Raw genomic sequence first — 11,301 nt, 5'->3', positions numbered from 1 at the left:
AAACACAGGCTATATTTTCAAATTGATTTGGTGGCTGTGCTGCAAAATTGTTAGATCCATTAGTAGTAAGATTTTTAAGCATTGAGGATTTTGATGATACCTGAGATATGAGTGAAGTAAGAGCGTCTACTTCATATGTTCCAGCAACTCATCTTCTTGATGCTGCTCGGTTGGTTGGCCATTGGTAATTGTTGTTGGCTACTTCATATAATTTCATAAGCCTTATTATAAGACTTAGAAAGGAGAGCACCATTAGCAGAAGTGTCCACTGCCATCCTCGTGTGAGCATTGAGACCATTATAAAATGTCTCAAGTTAGATGCAATGTGGGATTCCATGATGAGGGCACTTTCGTAATAACTCTTTGTACCTTTCCCATGCCTCATACAAGGACTCATCATCCATTTGTTTGAAGGCAGTGATCTCGTTCCTCAACTTAGCATTCTTGCTAGGCGGGAAATACTTCATAAGGAATCTTTCTGCTAACTCTTGCCATGTGGAAATTAAGTTCAGTGACAATGAGTTCAACTAGGCTCGAGCTTTATCCCTCAGCGAATATGGGAACAACTTCAATCATAATGCATCTTCAGGTACTCCGGCTAACTTGAAAGAATCACTCACCTCCATAAATAGTCTTAAGTGTAGGTGAGGATCTTCGGTAGGCATTCCACTGAATTGGCCCACTATCTGAAGCATCTGGAACATGACTGGCTTCAGCTCGAACTATTGTGCCTCAATTTCGGGTCTCCTAATACCTAGATTAAGATTATTAAATACTGGCATGGCATACTGTAGTAAAGCTCTATCCCTATCATAAGCAATAAGGAAAGGATTTTGAGCAGCGTTTGCTCCGTTTCCTTGGATTGGATTTTCGAAGTTCATCTCTTCCGTCCTCCTCTGATTTGCTTGTCTTCTTCGCAGTCGAAAAGTTCTTTCTATCTCAGAGTCTACAAGGAGTAGGTCAATAATTCAGTCAATACTCATAAACACCTGAAATAATCACAAAAAAATTAATTAAATTAAAAATTAAACAGGAAAAATAAACCAAAATGTAAAACTAAAAAAATTACAAATAATAACTTTTGAAACAGTCCCTAGAAACAGCGCCAAAAACTTGGAATGATGGAAATGTGCAAGTGTACACAATCATAACAAGTAATAAAGTGACAAGTAAATGTCGAGTTATCGTACCCATAGGGACTGTGAAAATGATTATTTATGAATGCAATTTAAAACACTTTGGTGAAGAAAAATATTTTGTTTAAAGAGGGTGATTAAAAACTTAAAAAAATTAAAATAAAAAAAATGAAGTAAAAGAAAGTTCTAATACACGATTTCAAAATAAGATTTAATCAAGATGATATAATTGTGTTGGATTAATTACACTTCTCATCTTAGAAATATTAAACTTATGTTTATATTGTTACGAATAAAATCAAGGCAACCCAGTAATTTGCTAACTTATGAACATACTTACATACCAAAATCCATTCATCTCTTGACATATCCCTATGTCAATTCAACCGGCTAAACAGATTCTAGAAAGCAAACATGTTATTGCACGTACATACTCATTAAACTGAACTAATCTCTTGCATATCCCTATGTCAATTCAAACGATTAATTAAATCTAACAAGCATATAAAAGACTATGTGAGGTAACAAGGTATCCCTACCTTGAGACAGTTTAATCACAATAATTTTGCAAGTTATGCAAGGCAATAATATCGCCAGATACATTGCTAATTTAACCTTCAACTACCTTAGAAGAAATAAACATGCGCTGATCAAGTATTGTTTCAATTAATTACAATTTCAATCCATTTAAATAATTTATTCATTAGTTACCACACAGTTGTAACGCAAGAATAACTTAGGCATGATTTTACTTAATCAAGCATTTTACCGAGGCCTATAACAACATAAACACAATTTTAGCAATTTAAGAAGATGAAATGCAATCAACCCAACATGAATTAAATTCAAGATAAGCTGATTAAATTAACCATTCCAACAACATGAATACTCATAGATATGTTCATCATAACAACAACAAAAATTAAATAGATAGGGAACAAGAATCAAATTCGGTGGTTTTTCGAGGCTTGGCTTGGTTGCTCCGTTCTTCCTTCTTGTTGTTCTTGCCGATCAAGGCTTCGATGAACACTCAATTGCTGCTCCAAAATGGTTGAGGAAAACCCTTTTTCCAAGGGAAGAAATCAGCACAAGAGCAAGGGAATTGAAATGGAAAAATGAGAGAAAAAGAATGAGAGAGGAGAGAAGTGTTGTGAAATGAATAGGAATGAATGATATGCTTTGAATGATCAGCCAAGGGGGGCTTTTATAGCTGAGTGTGTCAGCTTAAATTTGCTAAAAATAGTAGCCAAAGAGCCACCCCTTGGCCTGCCACCTATGTGGCAAGTTTGATGCTTTCAACTTTGCTGAAAAAGGCTTGGGGCAAATCCAAAAATCCACTAATTATGGATGGGTTTGAATGCAACTTTGACAAGACTTCAAGGGATTCTTTGCAAGCTTAATTAATCAGCTAATAATCTGATTTGGGTCAGCATATGGCCAGTTTTGGGCTGGTCAATCTTTGGCCGGTTCACTTCAATCGGTTCGGTTCAACTGGACCACTTTTTCCATAATTAATTAATATTAATTTATTTAGCCCAAATTAAATTGGGTCTAAATTAAAATTAATTATGTTATGAATTAATACACATAATTGGACCGTCTTAGGCTGGAAATTAATTCACCTTGATACTTAAAATTGCTTCTTGGTTTTGTGCTTCAAGGAGTGTCTGCCGAGCCATTTTTCGCCCTTTGCGCAATTCTGTCGAAAATAACCAAAATTACTCAAAATTAATTATAAAATTAACTAAAATTTATCATGTTCATATTTTAAGTATAATTTAATTATTTTATGAAAATTAATTATTTTTCGACAAGAATTTAATCGAAACGGTATGATTTTAAACTAAACAGGGTATGTAAAAATGCGCAAATTTTCATGTTTCCAACCCCACCTGTGGATCACCATTTCAAACTGTGCACCTTTGCCTATTTATACACCGAACTCTCAGAGCATAAATATACCTAGAAAGTGTTGCATAGCGTGAGAAGGGGAAAGTCAGCTGTTCCCTGAAGTTCCTCTTGTCACTTTATTGGGGCTATTTTACGACACTTGACACAGGGAATTTGGTCCTACTAAAGTGTTTGGGGGAACTTTGGTAGATAGTGGACACTTGTCAGCGGCAGTAATAGCAGCAAATGTTGTTGGAGGCTTATTTCATGTCTAGGCATATTAAAGAATAAGTCAACCTGTTGTAACAGTTGAAGAGTTAGTAGTTAGTTTGTTAAGAAATGGTTAGGTGTTACTTATTACGCAGTCAACAAAGTCTGTATAAATACGTTAAGTTTAGACTCTTGGGATATGCTTTTGGTTTCTTTCTTTTAATAAAGAAGCTATTCATGGTTCTATATAGTAAAGCTATTTCTTTTCAAGGCAAAGCTTTCCCAGTACCATGTAAACTTCCTTACCTATGTAGTTCAATGCTGTTTGATGAAACCGTGTCTTTCATTCATGTCATGCATCATTTTAAACATCATATTTGGTTTTATATTGCATCACTGTAGACATCATATCTGGTTTCCTTTTGTATCATGCATCATTGTAGACATCATATCTGGTTTCCTTTTGGATCATTTGGTTTTGTTCTTATTCTTATGTTTTCCTTATAACTCATTTTTCCTATTTGCATAGCTATCATCTACAGCTCCAACAGTGACAACATTCATAATGAAATTTATTATTAGTTTCTCTTGGTAAAATAACTACTCTTTTAAATCCATTTACAAAAGTTATCAAATAATTAAAATAGCTTTAATATGAAACAAATGAAAGAACTTGAAATACACAAATTTCATATCTAAGCCTAATTGGTTGGTATTTTAAACTGGCGAATAGAGCAACAATGGCCGTGCCTTAACCACTTCTTGATGCAATCACAATGAAAAGTATGAGAACAAGGCATCTGAAAAGCATCAAACCCAACCTCGAGCTCATCCAAACAAATCATGCAGTCTTCTTCATCTCCAGCTTCTATTCTTACCATCTTTAGCATCTCCTTAACCAATGACTCTTTAGCAAGAACCATGTCGTAGTTAATGTTTTCTGTAGGAACTTAGAAAATAGAATAAGAGGTTTTTGTGTATTCTTGTGCTTTAAGCCACAATATCTTGCCGAACAAACAAAGGAAACGAGCTCAAGCAACTAAGAACAGAAAGCTTGAATAAAAACAAAAATAAGAAGAGAATTTTTTGTTGAATGACTCATCATCAATTTCGGAAAACAAAAGCATTACATATAACAAGCAATCAACTTTTCAAAAGATGAAAATATTACCTAAACATACCTAACTCCACTAACAAAGTCTTGAAACTTATAAAACTTTGCTTGCACACTTGGTTAACCTGATTTATCAAATCTATCAGCACCAAATTACATCAAATACATTACTGACTTAGTTCTAGTGTAACTAAGTACATCAAATACATTACTATCTTAGTTCTAGTGTAACTAAGTACATCAAATACATTACTATCTTAGTTCCAGTGTAACTAAGTAACAAAAATCAACTAAAAGTAACAAAACAACATCATATGCTTCAGCTGCAACTTGCATGGCTCAAATTGCTAGGGTCCGTGTTGAGTTTTTACGTCAAAAACAAAGATCAAAAAACAAATAAAAATTGTGTTGGAAGATGAAAAACATAAGTAAAGAATCAGATGTTGAAGGAGAGAAGAAATTGTCTTTTCTCACATACTTTTTCAGTAAAAATAACTTGTACATATATGGTTCTATTACATTGGAAGAAAATAAACTTTGCTTGTGCAAGTGAACAAGCTGTAAAATCAACTTAATGATAACCTAGAGCCTATCTAAAAACTGCTAAGTACTTGGCTAACCTTATCCAATCAAAAAGTTGCTGTCAAATCAAATTCAAGTCACATGTTACAAAAAAATACTTTATCTGGATTACATTATAGACATTTGCATGCTGCTATATTTTATCAGGATTACTTGCATGCTGTTGTTTGTGGCCACCTTTTTAACACTCTTCATTGGCTACAAAGCAGTAGACTCCAATTTCCTTCTTTAAATACTCGAAACTTGTGGTTGCCAATGGCTTGGTTAAAATATCTGCGAGCTGAACCTCCGAGTAGCAATGGACCAAGTTGATTTCCTTTGATAACTCTGCCTCCCTCACAAAATGATACTTGATCTTGAAATGTTTAGTCTTGCCATGAAACACAAGATTTTTGGCAATTGCAACAGCTAACTGATTGTCAACTTTGATCTCTGTTGCTTCCACTTGCTCAGTATTCAAATCACTTAAAAGTTTCCTAAGCCAAATGGCTTGATTAACAGCAGTAGCAGCTGCAATATACTCTGCCTCTGTAGTGGATTGAGCTACTGTCTGTTGCTTCTTAGAACTCCAACTAAAAACCCTTAAACCTCGAGTGAAGAAGTAGCCCGATGTACTCTTCATATCATCAACTGAACCAGCCTAATCACTGTCTGAATAGCCAACCAGCATCAGTTCTTCAGCTCTCTCAAAATTCACACCATAGCCTAAGGTCCCTTTAACGTACCTTAAGACTCTTTTAGCAGCCTTAAAATAAGCTACATTATAGAAATACATGAACCTCGATAGAGGATTGACTGTATACATGATGTTTTCCTTTGTTGCTGTCAAGTAGAGCAGGCAACCAACTAGACTTCTATAGCTTTTCTCATCCACTCGATCATGATCACTATTGCTTGAGAGTTTTTCTCCTAGAGCTACAGGAGTTCTAGAAGATTTACAATTTGCCATGCAAAATTTGCTTAGAACCTTTAATGCAAAAGCTCCCTGGCTTATGAAAATACCATACTCATTCTGATTCACTTCCATACCAAGGAAGTAGGTCATCAAGCCTAAATCAGTCATCTCGAAGGACTCTTGCATCTGCTTCTTAAACTCTTTAATTAATTCACTTATACAACCAGTAACTAATAAGTCATCCACATAAAGTGAACAAATCAACAAAATTTCATTCTCTACCTTCTTCACATAGAGTGTAGGTTCACTAATACTCTTCTCGAACCCCAACCTTGACAAGCATGCATCAATCCTGTCATACCAGGCCTTGGAGCCTGTTTTAGGCCACATAAAGATTTCTTAAGCTTGTAGAGTTTGTGTCCTTCACCAGGGATCTTGAATCCATCAAGCTGTTCAACAAAGATTTCTTCCTTAAGAAATCCATTTAGAAAGGCTGATTTAACATGCAGTTGATGGAATTTCCATTGCTTCTAAGCAGCTAAGGCAAACAGGAGCCTTTTGGTGTCCAACCTTGCAACTGGTGCAAAGGTTTCAAAGAAATCGATACCATGTTGCTGATTGTAGCTCTTTACAACTAGCCTAACCTTGTGTTTGTTCAATGAGCCATCACTAATATGTTTGGTCCTGAACACCCATTTTACACTAATGATCTTTCTGTTCGCTGGTCAATCAACCAACTCCCATGTGTCATTCTTGTGGATCATCCTCAATTTAGTCTCCATTTCTTCTTTCCAACAACCCTCCCTTATAGCGTCATCAAATCAGGAAGGCTCAAAAATGGTCATATCACACCTCTCATAGATGTCCATTAAGGTTCTAGTGCCTCTGACAAGTGTATCATCAAAATCATCTTCAGCTTCAGCTTTAATTTTAACCTACTACAGATCAGGATCATGCTGATCTTGCTCAGACAAGCTTGCATCTGTTCCATCCCATTTCCAATAACTCCCTTCATTGAACTTCACATCCCTGCTCAAAACAATCTTCTTGGTAGATGGAGTAAAGACCCTATACCCCTTTTTTTCATTACTTTAGCCAACAAAGACTCCAGGCATGGACCTTTTTTCTAGCTTGGTCATCTTTTCAGCTAGCACCAATGTATAACATAAACAACCAAATACTTTTAAGTGTGAAACATTTGGTTTTTGACCAAACCAGGCTTCAAAAGGTGTTTTACCTTTAACTGCATTAGTTGGCAGCCTATTTAGCAAATACACAAAGGTATTTACTACCTCAGCTCAAATATTGTTAGGCATCTTGTCTTCAAACAATAGACACCTGACCATGTCAAGAACAATCCTATTCTTCCTCTCACAAGCACCAATTTTTTGTGGTGTGTAGATGATGGTTAATTGATGCAGAATTCCAGCTTCATTAGAAATCTTCTGAAACCTTTGAGAGACATACCCAGTCCCATTGTCAGACCTTAACATCTTCAGCTTGCAGCTGGCTTCATTCTCAACTAATGCCTTGAACTTGCAAAAGAAGTCAGCCTGTAATAGCTCGATTTTGACCCTAGTCGGAATAGTGGTTTTGGGACCACAAATCTGAGTTAGAAAAATATTTTAATATTAATTTCCATGTATATGGTAAGTGATTTGACATGTGTGAAAGTCTCGTGTGGAAATTTAACTGTTTGTGTGCTTAATTTGCAAAAAGGACCAAATCGCGTAAAATGTAAAAGCTGGGTGCTAGATGTTAAAAATGCCTATTTGACTTGGCTTTGTTTGTGAGAGGTCCTTATGTGGTTATTATGCCATCTAAAAGGTTAATGGACACCAATGACCTTTGTTTGTTAATGTTTTATACTAAGGGCAAAATGGTAAACTAATTATAAATGAATTATAATTAAATTAAAGGCATGAAATAAACCATTTCATGCTCATATTTGATTGAAAATTCAAGGAAAGAAAAAGAAAAAGAATAGCTAGGGTTCGGCTAAGGAAATCCTTGATTAAGGTATGTGTTTTGATCGATTTTTGATGATTTTTACGTTTTTGTAATCATTGCTTCGTATACTTGTAACAACCCATTTTTAGGGTTAATCAAAATATTGGTCTCGGGGCCACCAAATCTGATGAGTAGGTTTTTAATTATTATATTTAATATTTACAAGTTAATTGTGAGTTTAAAAAAGGTTTTTGATATTGTGATTTTTGTTTTATAAGCGATTTATTGAGTTCAAGTGGTATGACCCTAAGGTCAAGTGGGTTTAGAAAATGAGGTATCGAGACCTCATTTCTATAAACCAAGTCGTAAATATTTTTATAAATATTTACGGAGTGGCAATAAGATGGTATTAAAGTTTTGTTGAAAAATTTTATCATTTTGATAGTTAATTAAGTGGTAATTATTCTATAATTGTTGATAGTGGAATTCCATGGCTTGGTATAATGGAAATTATTAATGTATATTAAGGTTAAATATGGTATTTGGTAATTATAATAAAATAAAATAAAAAAGCCAAATTACATGCTATCATCTTCATCAATAGCCGAATGTGAGAAAGAAAATAATGTTCTCAAAGCTTTGAAGGTTCGGCCATGGTTGTTCATGCATGTAAGTCCATTTCGTCTCTATTTTTAATAATTTTTACGTTTTTGAGATCGTTGCTTTGTGTTCTAGCTAGCCCGTACCTCCGATTTCAAAATTGTTAAAGTATTTGGATGATTCCATTGTTGAATATTTGAGTAGCTTGATGTTTAATGATAGAAAATAAATCTTTGATGGAAGATTATTGAGTTTTGTTAAGTGAATTTTAGCAAAAATATCAATTTTGGACTAAATTGTGAAATATAATAAATTGTGTGATAAAAGTGTGAATAAATGAAAAATATGGGCTGATATGAGCATGTATGAAATTCGGATAGCTTGGTCTATGATGAAATTGACTAAATTTGCATTTTACGAGCTTAGGGACTAGTTTGTAAAAAGGTCAAAAGTGTAGGGGTAAAATAGTAATTTTACCAAAATATGAAATTGAGTTAAAATGAATAGAATATGAATTGAAATAGCTGAATTTGATTGATTAGATCAAGTTAAGCCTCGTACGAGTCTATATCGAGGGAAAAACAGAGTTTCGGATTAGTCGATCCATTTCAATGTTTCGACGATTGAGGTAAGTTCGTATGTATTAAGCATTGTTAAATTTACGCTTTTAATACTTGATATTGTATAAATTGTCTATACATGATTATTGTTATGATTAACGACTTATCGACTAAAATGACACTTAGTGTGCGGTTCGAAATAACTTCGGCTAAAAGTGACACTTGGTGTGCAATTTGAGATAGCTTTGGCTATATATATAAATGGCACTTAGTCTGCAAAGTATCAAAGATGACACTTAGTGTACGAAACATCCAAAATAGCACTTAGCGTGTGAGGTATCGAGTATGGTACATAGTGTGCGAGACATCGAAGATGCAATGGCATTATGTATATGTATGAAATGGTAAGGATCGACACATGTATGTACAGAAACTCAACTTAATATGAAAACCATGAATGGTAAGTCCATGAGCATTGTGAAATAATGTTGTGTTAATTTAATGAATAATGATATATGTTTATAAATGTATGGATTTCTAATTGAAAGAAAGGAACGTGTGGTAAATTTAGTTATTATCATTTTCTTACTAAAATAGTTTTAGACAGCAGCAGTAGTCCGAATTTGAAAATACACCAAAAATAGTATAAAGTGATTTAGAGATTGAATAAAATATGGAATTAAAGCTTATTTAGTGTAGTTTCTTATAAAAGAAATGGTGTAAGAAAAAGAATTTCATATTATGAGATATTTGAAGTTGTGTGAGACAGAGTCAAAATGATTTCGAAATCCCCTTCTTTGATTTGAGAAAGTCATTAAAAATTGTACAAAAATATTTATGGGTTATAATTTATATGCCTATAATTCTTAATGAGTATTTTTTCAATAAAATATACTGGAACATCATCTGAGTCCCGTCCTATGAGATAATTAATTTTTAGTGAAGAAAGGTCGAAGCTGTCAGACAGCGAAATAATGGCGATTTTAAAGAATAAACTGTACTCATTGGCTAAACCAAAAATTATGAAAATTTTATGATAAGAATATATGTGAGTCTAGTTTCAAGAAAAATTAGCAGAACTTAATTTGGAGTTCTGTAGCTCCAGATATAAATAAATTAGTGACTGTGACGTGAGAAAATAGCTTGACCTGAACATAAGTAAAAATGAAAATATGGTTGTATCACCTTGAGAAGCAAGTTAATAAATTGCTTATTATTTTCATATGAACTTACTAAGCCTTATAGCTTGCTTCCCTTCCTTTTCATCTTTTATAGGTTTATTTAGCTAGCTCGGGTTAGAGATCGCTGGAGATTCAATCATACTATCAAGCTACCATTTTGGGTATAAGTATTCAAATACTTAAGTCTATGGCATGTATAGGAGCTTTATCTTTTGTAATTATGTCATTACTAATGTGGCCAAATGTGTTGGCCTATAATGGTTATAGTTCTATTTGTGTATAGCCATGAATGGTGGCTTATGTTGATTATATGATTATGCATGTGCCTATATCATGGAGATGAGGCTTGTGATTCTGTGTATGTAATAAGTTATATTGTTGGTGGTGAATGCTTGATGGTTTAATTGAGGTGAGATGATGTGTTGATAACTAAGGCTTAAATGTGTGATATGGGAGTAATGTTATAAACTTCGATGCATGACAATTAGTAGATTTGAGCTTGACTAAGCATGATGTTTTAAGTATGTAAATATGATATGAGGTTACATGATCTTGTATTGTTTGTGGATGATTGAATGTTCAAATGTGCCATGTTAATGGTCAATAAAAGTAAGCATGTGAGTTTGTTATTGAGGGTGGCAATTGGCTTGGAAAATAGCCTAAAAATTATCCACACGGGCCGTGTGTCCCTTGCATCATGTACTTTAGTTTCGAATTGGCCACACGGGCTGTGACACAGCCATGTGTCTCAACTGTGTGAGGGACACGGCCTAAAGGCACAGACGTGTGCCTTGGCCGTGTGCCCTTATTTTTGTGATGACGTCATAAACAGAGAGTTACATGGGCTGAGGACAAGGGCGTGTCCCGAGCCACATGGGTGTATGACCCTGTTTCATGATAAAATTTTCTAAGTTTTCCAAAAGTTTCCAAAGTTCTCGGTTTAGTCCCAAGCCACCCCGATGTATGTTTTGGGCCTCGTAGGCCGGTACAAGGGATGTTATGCATGTGTATGAAAAGTTTTAATTTGGATGGAATTTTATGGCCTAGTTTTGTATGAATGTTTTGATGTAAGTCCGGTAATGGCTCAAACCCTATTCTGACGTTGGATATAGGTAAGGGGTGTTACAATATTATCAAGCCCATCCCTCAATTTTTGGTTTTGATGGTGATTTTGAAATATTCC

At 34.4% G+C, this 11,301-nt stretch overlaps 1 non-coding gene across 1 annotated transcript; it reads left to right on the top strand.

Annotated features, from left to right (window-relative positions):
* Positions 1-330: 330 nt before the first annotated feature.
* On the top strand, positions 331-437 carry LOC121212971 (small nucleolar RNA R71). The gene has a single exon (XR_005908341.1). It is a non-coding gene; the product is annotated as a small nucleolar RNA R71 (small nucleolar RNA).
* Positions 438-11,301: the final 10,864 nt, after the last annotated feature.

Source organism: Gossypium hirsutum, chromosome A13, assembly GCF_007990345.1.
Source record: "Gossypium hirsutum isolate 1008001.06 chromosome A13, Gossypium_hirsutum_v2.1, whole genome shotgun sequence".
NCBI classification, from domain to species: Eukaryota; Viridiplantae; Streptophyta; class Magnoliopsida; order Malvales; family Malvaceae; genus Gossypium; species Gossypium hirsutum.
Note: the sequence above shows the minus strand (reverse complement) of the source record. Positions and strands in the feature narration are given on the sequence as shown.